The following is an 11,676-nucleotide window of genomic DNA, read 5'->3' on the forward strand; positions in this document are numbered from 1 at the left end:
AACTTGGAAATGGATCTTCTGACGCTGCCTCAGCTCCAGCCCACAGCTTGATGGCAGCTCATGAGAGACCCTCAGCCAGAGGCCCCCAGCTAAGCCACTCTGGATTTCTGACCCACAGAAACTGTGAGATAATAAATGTTTTCAGCCACTAAGTTTTGAAGTAATTTATTTCACAATAATGGAGTACTAAAACAAACAAATTAAGTTGCATTTAGTAAACACAAATTGCATGCTACCCACATTCACTTTTTGATTTGGAAGGTGGGCTTTTGAAATCATTTTCCTACAAGCCTAATTTAGTTAAGCTTCCATTTCTTTCATTTTTACTAAGACAACAGGTTTTTCTTCTGACAAAAACTGTATGAAACCATCACATATATTTGTGAATTGTTACTTTACTCTCTTGGTCCCTTTGCTGAAAGAGACAGGGACAGACAGAAAATCCTCCCATATTTCAAAAATATGTCTTTTTTAAGTTATTTAAGATGGCAATAAGCCAATGAATAGTGAGTGGCAAGATATTTACTAAAAATAACTTGAAAAATGCTTCACTTCCTCTTTCCCTCTTTTTATTCATCTGATGCTCAGTGTACCGAAGAACTGTTTGGTCACGTGACATTTCACCTGCTATACTACCCAGCATACGGAAGTTTCACAAAATACCAGGTGTGAGTTACAGATGCTGTGGTGAGGGATAAAAAGAAATGCTTAATATTTTTAATGGCAAAGTGATAATGAGGTTCAATCACTATGATGACTTTTGAGTTTCGTATTGCTGCTAAATAAGTCCATTGAGTTGGTAATTGATTGATTTGCACAGATGTATCTCAACGTTGCTCTAAGGAAAATGTTCCGATATGCCATCTTGGCATGTACTATCACCAGAAAAAACCACCGTGCTTAATTTTAGATCCATGCATTTAAAAAAGAACCAGAAGAACACATGTAAAGGAGGCCTTCCCCAGCTCTCAGTACTCTTCATTGGAAGAGAATAAAACTGAAATTGCTTGTCCCTACCAAGATTACCTTCTACCAAGATTGTCTTCTTCTAAAGACTGCTGGGTAGGTTTTAACAAAAGGGACATTTATGAACAGATTATTTTGGAGGGTGAGGATTTTTATTTACATTATCATCTAGAAATAGTTTTTAACTTTTTCTCAAATGCCACTTTAGGCTTGAAGCATACTCTGTACTCTTTATGAATAAAAAACAAAGCAACAACAATGACAACTTCTCTCTTCTTGGAAAACCATCACAATAAAATTATATTTGATAAATAGGGAATTATGACTTATGAAATATGTTTAGACTGATTGAGTAAATATCCAGGCAATGGAGTACTATGCAGCTGTTTCCTTTAGGGAATTATTATAGCTATTAAGGAGAAATAATAGAATTTGAGCATCACCATTATGCACCCCTAAAACATAAGTAATCTAGGCAATAGTCATAAATGGCTGCTAACATCTCAAAAAGAGAAATAACCAGATATCATGTGCCATCTGATGGAAATCCATGAAACCCCATATGAATGAAAGTCTTACCAAAAAAAAAAATTAACCTGAGTTGAAATAAACCTCTAGATCCAAAAACCAATTTACAGGAAATACAGGGAACAAAGGAACATGTTAAACATCACTGCAGTTATAAAAATAGTAAATATCCAAATTATGGGGAACTATAGTAGAAATGACCTGATTTTCTCCAACAAATAAATGCGAGGGAATGGGAAAAGGAAAACCTGTAGATTAAAAGAAAGATACTTAAGATTCAAATAACCCAGATGTAAAAGTTTTGGAAATAGTGGTGATGGTTGCACAAAATTCTGAATATAATTAATACCACCAACTTTTATGTTAAAATTACAAATTTTATATATTTTTTACTAAAATAAAATTTTTTGAATTCAAATCACCCAATATAATCATGAAACATTTAAATCCTTTTTCAAATACATTGTAAAAAATGAAACAATTAGGGAAATCTGAACACAATTTGGGATATTCAATGATATTAAAAATTACTGTTATTTATTAAAAACATAGTATTGTGAGCTTTTTTAAAAGATTTCTTATTTTTCAAAAATATATACTGAAATATGTACAGATAAAATGATATATGGTATCTGGGATTAGATTTGATCCTGCCTCCAACCTAATAAATTAGCCTGTTATTATTTTATGGAGACTGGCAGAACACATGAGCCTCTTGGGTCAGAGACAAAGAACTTTATTACTCATGACACAGTAGCAGCATGAACATCAGCATATGTGTATTGGTTCCTTTTGCCCCTAGGTGCTACAAGAGCAACACATAGGGGCCCAGAGGCTACCTGCCCATACAGTAGGTTTGCTTCACAGCTGAGGATCACAACTTGGGGAAACCACTAATTTTATAGCAAGCAGTAAGCAAGCCTGCTCTTTGTTCAGGGGTGATGATGGGTGTGGAAGGAAGGATTACCCATTTTTTAAGGTTACCAGCTACATAATCAATCTTGAGAAATGGTTCTGGTAAAAGAATAGTTAGAGCCTTGCAGTCTCTTGGTCCACCCAGCAAGATGTGTAGGAACAAGAGTCCCAAAAAAGAGTATTTCCCCCAGTAATATCATGACAAGGATTTGCTTCCAAAAATCTATTGAGTGGGTAGGGTGTAGGTAGATCACTGGGACTATGGGTGAAATAAGTTCAATCATGAGTTGATACTTATTGAAGCTGGGTTTTGACTACATGAGGTTCACTATTCTATTCACTCTACTTTTGTATATATTTGAGGTTTTCCATAATAAAAGTTTTAAAAAATCTGTTTACTAAACAGCCAACATATAGCTATAACAGTTATAGAATAAGTGTGGATACCAATGTTTGAAAAACAGTATAGGGCTGGGCGTGGTGGCTTACGCCTGTAATCCCAGCTACTCGGGAGGCTGAGGCAGGAGAATCACTTGAACCTGGGAGGTGGAGGTTGCAGTGAGCTAAGATTGTGCCACTGCACTCCAGCCTGGGCAACAGAGCAAGACTCTGTCTCAAAAAAAAAAAAAAAAAAAAAAAAAAACTATATTTTTAAATACATGAATTTTTTTTATTCCATTAAATTGTTTCCATTAGTTATTTAAAATATATGGAATATTTTACTCTGCCCACTAACACTAAAAATGTATTATACTTCAAGCAAATGCAGTTTCTCATTATGGTAAATATGTACACTGTTATTTTATTACAGATATATGAAAGATCTGTTTTATAGAGAGTTGCAGTCAATTTGCTGTACTTATCCAGCATATCCTCTGGAAAGGGAATCCTCTACATAAATCAACACAAGGTCCAAGGTCTCCGATATGTCTGATAATAGCCACAGGTTGTCATTGTGCAGGTGTGAGAAACTCATCTCCTGAGTAAAGGAAATAGTTTACTTGAACATCATTGAATGCCATTTTGAAAAAATATGGATGCTTTTAGATTTTTTAACTACATATACTTTTTTTTTTTGAGACGGAGTCCCGCTCTGTCACTACATATACATTTTAAACTACGTTTCTAAAATAGTTTACCTTCCTCTTTGGCTCATTTCCTAATAGGTGACTTTATTTTGCTAGCTGGGATTACAAAAAGTTTATTAAACTGATTGTTGAATTAAATAGCTATTTGTTTCATAGTGCTAGAAGTTATTCTCATCAAAACAAAAGCATAAAACACTTGGTTACTGTAAAAAACAAAATTCTTACCACTTTTTTAATATACAGGCATACCTCAGAGATATCTGAGATTCAGTTCCAGACCACTGCAATAAAGGAATTTTCTGGTTTCCCAGTGCATATAACAGTTATGTTTACACTATACCATAGTTTAAGTGTGCAATAGTATTATGTCTTTTGAAATGTACTTACCTTAATTTAAAAACATCTTATTGCTTAAGAAAAAGCTAACAAAGTGAGCACACGCTGTTGGGAAAACAACGCCAATAGATTTACTCAACTCAGCGTTCCCACAAACCTTCCATTTGTAAAACATGCCATATCTGCAAAGCACAGTAAAATGAGGTATGTCGATACTTTAGCCCTTAGTCCTTGGTAAGAGAGGAGAGACACACTATAATTTATAATTCTTCTAATTATTTTCAAACTATTTTGGAGAAACATCATGGGGATACTAACTTTTTTACAGTATAAAAGTAAGTTAATCATTCTGTAGTTCCTAGACTAATCCTCCTCTTTTTTTAAATTCATATGCTGCTTTATTTCCATAAGGATACACTGAAACATTAGACGATAACAGCTAATGACAGAATGTAGAAATGAGACATCAGCTTCTCTAACCACTCCTACAAAATGTTAGTACACATAGTCATTACATGTTTACTTTTGATATTGTCTCATTATATCATAAAATAATGTAGAATACAGTAAGTAGGTGATCCTGTATTTCAGGTAAGTGGTAGGTGGAAATCCGCATTTCCTCTTGAGGAAAATTCCTAGGAATCGCTATAGAAGGGACTTTGCAGCCCTCATTAACACATGGACAAAGAGCAGACAACTGCGTTACAAGGGATTCAACTCACCACTGCTCTGTATTGTCATATCCATGTTGATGACAGTCCTGGCACCTGCTCAAGTCCCCCTATGGAGTTTTGCAGTTACTTCCATAGGATGAATTTCAACACTACAGGAACATCTGAAAGGGCTAGAATATTTTCATGCAGGCCAGGCACGGTGGCTCACGCCTGTAATGCCAACATTTTGGGAGGCCTAGGTGGGTGGATCACCTGAGGTTAGGAGTTCAAGACCAGACTGACCAATATGTTGAAACCCCATCTCTACTAAAAATTCAAAAATTAACTGGGTGTGGTGGCGCACGCCTGTAGTCCCAGCTACTCAGGAGGCTGAGACAGGAGTATTGCTTGAACCTGGGAGGCGAAGGTTGCAGTGAGCTGAGAATGCGCCACTGCACTTCAGCCTGGGTGACAGAGCAAGGCTCCATCTCAAAAAATAATAATAATAATAAAATAAAATAAATAGAATATTTTCATGGAAGTTTCCAAACCTATAAACTATTTTGCTATCAATTAAAACAAAAATATTCCTAATTAAAAACAATAAAAAGGACATCAGGGTTGGTTTTGTTAAGTTTCCAGAAGTATTTGCTGTGACAATGTTCCTCTGAAACAGGCTCATTTTCTCAGATCTGCCTACACTTCCCAAATCACCTGCATGTTCCATGCTTTAAGGTAGGAACACTCAGAAAACATGCCACATGGGGAAATCAAACATTAGTACGGGGAAAGGTCAGTTTAGAATTACAGCTAAGTTCAAACGTTAATTTTCTGGAAGTGCGTATTAGTCATTTGAAAGCACAAAATAACAGAAGGAAGGTCAGAGTTTTGATGAGGAAGTTAAATCATGCACGTCAGTAAGTTCTTTTCCTGCTCACAGAAGAGGGTGAGCAGCGAGTTGAAGCAGCCACTACAACTCTTGCATGTCGCATGACTACACGGTAGGTCCCAGCTGAGCCGCAAGAGGCATCTCAGTGGGGGCTTTATCTCTTATGCTTCTTGCTTACATCACTAAGTGGCTAAATGACTAGCACTTTTCTGCTCTGTGAGAAACATGCAGAAGAGTCAATCTACTTAAGTTTTCGTTTTTCAGTTGCAGCTGGACAGAAATTCACTTTGCTGCAGGGTTGCTTTTTGCTAAATTCTAATATGATCACTGTGTGCCCTTATTTGAGTAATGCTGTAAAACGGGAGAAAAGACAGGAGACCTTTAAAGAGGGAAAAGACCATTCTTCCCCATTGATGGTATAGGGCAGAGAGTAAGGACACAAAAAACAAAATTCAAATTCCATTTTACAGGGCAGGAGCCCCTGTCAGTTTACAACTTTTTGGCACAGTCAGGGCAATATACTTGCTCCTCGTGGAAAACAAAGTGCTTGTTGGCCAGATTCACAGAGCATTTTTTGCAGTGGAAGCAGCAGTCGTGCCAGGATTGTCCTTCATAGGCCACCACACTGGAGCCTTTACCAAACCCAGTGATGGGGTGCTTGCATCCAGCACACTTCTTGGCCACAAAGTTCTTGTAGCAATCCACACAGTATTACTGGTCCTCCACAGTGGTGAAACGCTGCACAGCCAGCTTCTTAGAGCAGGTAACACACACAAAGCACTCAGCATGCCAGGGCTCATCCTGGTAAGTGACTCCCCAAGATGCGATGGTCTTGTTGCACTTCACACAATGCTTAGCAAACTTGTTCTCATGGCAAGTCACACAGTAAAAGTCCTTCCCTTTAGAGAAGAAGCTTCCAGTCCCCATGACTTGCTTGCAGTTGCTACAGGTGAAGCGGTCTTTGTGCGAGATGGTCCCCTTGTACTCCATTTTTTATCTCCTGCCACAAAGGCCTTGAAGCACCCCTTACACTTGGGAGAGTCCTCCTGAGTGGCAAACTTGTTGCACAGGATCTTGTTGTCCTTGGCCACAAAGGTCTCATTGGCAAGGGGTGAAGGCACTTGGCACAGTGGAAGCAGGGGTCATGCCAGGAGCAGTTTTTATAGTGCACCTCCTTGGAGTCCACATGGATGGGCTTGCAGCATTCCACGCAGGTGTTGGCACAGAACCTGTCAAAACATTTCAGGCAGCAGTGGTGGTCACCCTTCCTCACATACTTTTTCCTCTGCAAGGGGTCCCTGCAGTAGAGACAGTCAAACTTCTCTGCCATGGTGCCCACCTTATAGCTGGAGGGACCTCACTTTGGATGTGTGACAAATAGGATGTATTTGGCAAGGGCTGGATACGGTTGAAAACAACTTCCAACGTGCTGCCTGGGGATGCTCAGCCGCACAGCTGGCAGTGGCGGAGGTGGCAGTGGCTGCAGACTGCCTCCTCTTTTAATATATGCATTGTATTCATTCTTTTTTGAAGTATTCCACAGATTCTCAGAATCAGTTCTTCATTACGAGCTGTTCAACAATTCATTCACTCAGTAGATATTTACTAAGAATCTATGTGCCAGGCCTGGTGCTACAGGCTAAGGATAAAAAGGGAACACCACAGGCGCTACCTTGGCAGAGCTTATGATCCAGTAGATTTGTTGATTAGAGTGTTTATTATAAGCAGGTATATTCGTGTGTGTGTGTGTGTATTTAGCTAACTCAAGTTGGAGGAGAAAGGGGTAAATACTAGATGACGCTCAAGTCTTTTATCAGCCCATTCCCTGTAAGTCCCCTCTCAACATTCTAAGTTCTTTGTCATCTAAAAAGTATTCAGCAATCTCAGATGTCCTTCTTTTTGTGCTCCTTTTTTGGGAATAGCTAGGTTTCCACACATTTTTTTTCCCTACAGGTGTACTCCTACATAGAGAAATAGCCTATTTCACTGCAGAAAGGGTGAGAAAGTTCCAAAAAAGGTAATAAACCAGCTGTTAACAGAACCTAAAAACCCCACTTCTTAACTGTACATCTTTCTGTCTGCGTCCTAAGAGTATGCCTTTGCCTTTGGAAACACAAAAAGAAAGAGAGTACGTCTCCCTTCTGGGGATCAGCAACCACTGCGGATGCTCCTGCACTGGAGGCCTCCATGCTCATAACCATTATGGGTCCTGCCATTGAACTGTTCTTACAGAAAGTGCTCTTCACTGGGTACCTTGAACCAATGTCAAAACCAAGCCTGTGCCACTAATGTGTGACACTGGGGGCTGTGGGCTACAAGGGGCCCGTGTATCTGTGTCAGGAGAGAGAGGCCCCACGCAAAGCAAAATGTATAATGAAGTCTGTTTAATGCAAAAGCTACCTAGGAAAATTCTCTCTGGAGCAAACGCCCAGAATTCCATCTGCAGCCTGACTAAAAGTACCTAGGAGAGAGAGTTGTGAAAGAGGAAGGAGAACAAAGAAGAAGGAGAATCAAGGGAGCTGTGACCCTAACTTATGGTCCAGCTTCTATCACCTGTGACAACAAAGCTAGGAAAACTATGCTACCTACTACCCTAAGACATCCATCTTTTAAACTGAGTCCAACCGCCAACATGAAAAACAATACTGACTCACCCCTCCACCCATATCGTCCATTCTGGACCAGACCTTCTACCTTGGCTCACAGGAAAAGAGGAAAGTGTTGATGTGTGCCAAGTGGAGGAGAAGGGACTGTGCTTTGGACTCCCTCTTTCTACTCACACCACCAGGGAAGATGCGTGCCCTCAGGAGACCGCCTGACAGATAGTCACCCACTTGGCTCCTGGTCCCTCCCCCTTTCCAGCCACTTTCTCCTGCTGAACCCATCTTGCAGTTCATCTCAATTAGGGCTCTGAGTTCTGTCTTTCCCAGACAAGCAAACTCACCCTAAAGAGTTTCACCCAGCGGGACCATCATTCAATTCTTGCAAGTCTCACCAATCTCACTCTGTGGAGGGATATTTCTCCCTGTCATAATGACCAGCTTGACAGTGGATGTATCTTCATCCCATGTCCTGCTTCTTGACTCCGAATCCCTTAGGCCATCATATTCTAAATTCAGAGTACCTCACCTCCTAAGCATTTCCTGTAACAGTAAGATATCCGTACTTTAAGTTATTCAATTTTCTTATAGTAATCATCTCAACCAGTCTCCTACTCACTGCCCCAAGGTCTCTAAGAATTTATGCAAATGACACTGGGGGACAAGGTCATAATCTCCCCTTTCCTCAAGGGCACAGGCCTCTTCAGACACACACTAGGATATGCTGTCTATGAGCTATATTTATAATATGGCATTGATATAGCCTTTCTCTTGCATCTGCACTCCATCCTGCTGCTTCTCTGGACTTATCTCAATCCTCAAATTCTCTGTTTTAAGCCTAAGTCTTTACTCCACACTGTTGCAAAGCTATTTCGTTAATTTAACTGGACACATCACACAATATCTACCATCAGCCTTGTGTTATAAATCAGAAGCCTGTTTATCTTCTGAGGTAGACTCTGTCATTAGCTGCTTTGGATCATAGACTAAAAATAACATTCAACTGCTCTCTGAACCCTGCAAAGTGTAAAAACTAGAAATGTCTTTTTCTATATGGGCCAGGCTGATAACTTGCTAAAATGTCAACCTGTTCTTTGACATTTGTGTGAGTAATCCAACAGGTTCTGTGCAGGAAGCACAGTATTTGCTAGAGTTATTTCAAGTACAGTACAGCACTTTGCTTTGATAATAGAACTCAGCTGCAGTCTTCTTTCACCTGTAAAACAGAGATTACAAGTGTTTACAGAAAGCGCTATTTGACAAATAATAAATGAGAACAGTTTCCTGATATTTTCAGGACTTCAATCACCATCCTGTAGTACAGCAACATTTTCTTTTCAGACACCTATTTAGGTCCCCAAACACTGAATAAATAGAAATAGCTTCCTTCCAAACAGCAGAAGGAACGTGTGTGTGTGTGTTTTTGTGTTGTGTGTGTGTGGTTTTTTGTTTTTTTTTTTAGACAGAGTCTCACTCTGTCACCCAGGCTGGAGTGCAGTGGCGCTCACTGCAACCTCCACCTCCCAGGCTCAAGCAATCCTCCCACCTCCCACCTCAGCCTCAAAAGTAGCTGGGACCACAGGTATGCACCACCATGGCCCAGCTAATTTTTGCATTTTTTGTGGAGAAGGGGTTTCCCCATGTTACCCAGGCTGGTCTCAAACCCCTGGGCTCAAGTAATCCTCTCGCCTTGGCCTCCCAAAGTTCTGGGATTATAGGCATGAGCCCACTGCACCCAGTCAAGAGCTTTTATTCATGGTAGTTTTTTCTTATGAATTAGGTGGTGATCGAGTGGTTAATTGTTAATGAGATTGGAGTTACTGTCATAGCCTAACAATGGACTTAGAATCCTTTAATATTGAGCTTTTCCTAAATGATCAGCTTAGCTGTTTGTGTTAACACCAGTAGTTTGTCAGCAAAACCACTCATTTAATTGAGAAAGCAAATAAATAAATATTCACAGCACAGGGATCTGAATGCATCAGCCAACATCTGATTGTATAAGTCATACAGACATGAGAGGGTTTATCAGCAAATCCAAAAGACAATTCTAAATAGGACTAAAAGGCAACATTTTTAGTCCTGGGAGTGTAAGTCATGGGGAAAAAGTCTTAATTCCAGGATTTATGGCTGTTCTCATGCCAGAGGCATTTAAAAAAATCATTATTTACCAGCCTTTATTTATACCCACCAACTCTTCAGGCAAACAACATCCACATCAGGTATTCTAAGTACTGCTTCCCTTACAGAGAATTTTGCAAAGTGAATGGTCTAATCGGGTTGCTTCTTATGATTACTGTCACTGAAATACTGAAATCATAAATTAGGACTTTGTTTTTAAGAATTAGGATAAAGGATAAGAATAAGCTTTTTTCTGCTTAGCAGTCTAGGGAAAAAACACAAATAAATTTTTTTCTTTTTTTTTTTTTTTTTTTTTTGAGAGGGAGTCCCGCTCTGTCCCCCCAGGCTGGAGTGCAGTGGTGCGATCTCGGCTCACTCCTGGGTTCATGCCATTCTCCTGCCTCAGCCTCCCAAGTAGCTGGGACTACAAGCGCCCGCCAACACGCCTGGCTAATTTTTGTATTTTTAGTAGAGACGGGGTTTCACCGTGTTAGCCAGGATGGTCTCAATCTCCTGACCTCGTGATCTGCCCGTCTCGGCCTCCCAGAGTGCTGGGATTACAGGCGTGACCCACCATGCCCGGCCCAAAAAACACAAATAAATATTTTTTTAAGAAAAAAAGAATAAGAGCTTTTTTAAAAAAAAAAAAAAAACCTACATTTGTTAGTATATGAAAAAAGTGACTAAATCTGGGTGGATGCTATGAAATGCAATAATTTGTGTGAAAATTCACTTTCCATGAACATTAAAATCTTTTCTTTAAAAACAGTAGTTTGTTTTAGTTATCTTGGTTTCTTTGGATGGTGTATTAATTAGGATGTTCTAGAATGCAAATGACAAAATCCAATTCAAACTGACTTAAATCATAAAGGAAACATATTGGACCTAGTAATTAAAAAGTCTAGATGTCTGGCTTCAGGCAAGAGTTAATCTAGTGATTCAAATGCTGTCACCAAGGATCCAGTTTTCTCTTTGTGCTGCCTTCCTTTGACTTCATCTTCAGGTTCTATAGAAGTGGCTTCCAAGCAGCTTGAGGTCCTTCTCTCAGGATGGTAAAATGCCCAGTGCAGTCCAGACCTAACATTCTCAAGTCACACAGTAGAAAGGAAGAACATTGTCTCTTCTAATAGATTCAAAGTCCTGGGAGTCACTCTGTCTCATTGACTCCTTTGACTCTTGTGCCCAATAACTGTGGCCAAGAGAGCTGAATACATGGATTGGTCCACCCCTGCAGCCTGAATTTTTAAAATCTTTTTAGCTGCGTAATCTTGTTTTTCATTTATAATATCTCATTGTACCCTTTTTGGTTGTTATCCCCTTGAGATGAGCAACTATAAGTTCTAAATTCCTTGCACTATTTCAAAGTGCTCAAAACAATGAATGCTCAACAAGTGGGATTGAGTGATTTAATAATTTAAGGTAATCACTCTGTTGTAATGATCATTATAGTCATTTCTTTATCAACTGTTTTTTAGTATACCAGGGTACTTCGCAAAAAACGGTTACGTACCACTTAATGATATTTTGGTCAATGACAGACTGCATGCGACGTTAGTCTCATAAAACTATAATACTGTACT

The 11,676-nt window shown here is 39.5% G+C and overlaps 1 pseudogene; it reads right to left on the minus strand.

Annotated features, from left to right (window-relative positions):
* Nucleotides 1–5,515: 5,515 nt before the first annotated feature.
* LOC101149945 (four and a half LIM domains protein 1-like) lies at nt 5,516–9,185 on the minus strand (annotated as a pseudogene).
* Nucleotides 9,186–11,676: the final 2,491 nt, after the last annotated feature.

The sequence above is a fragment of the Gorilla gorilla genome, chromosome 2, assembly GCF_029281585.2.
Source record: "Gorilla gorilla gorilla isolate KB3781 chromosome 2, NHGRI_mGorGor1-v2.1_pri, whole genome shotgun sequence".
Lineage (NCBI taxonomy): Eukaryota > Metazoa > Chordata > Mammalia > Primates > Hominidae > Gorilla > Gorilla gorilla.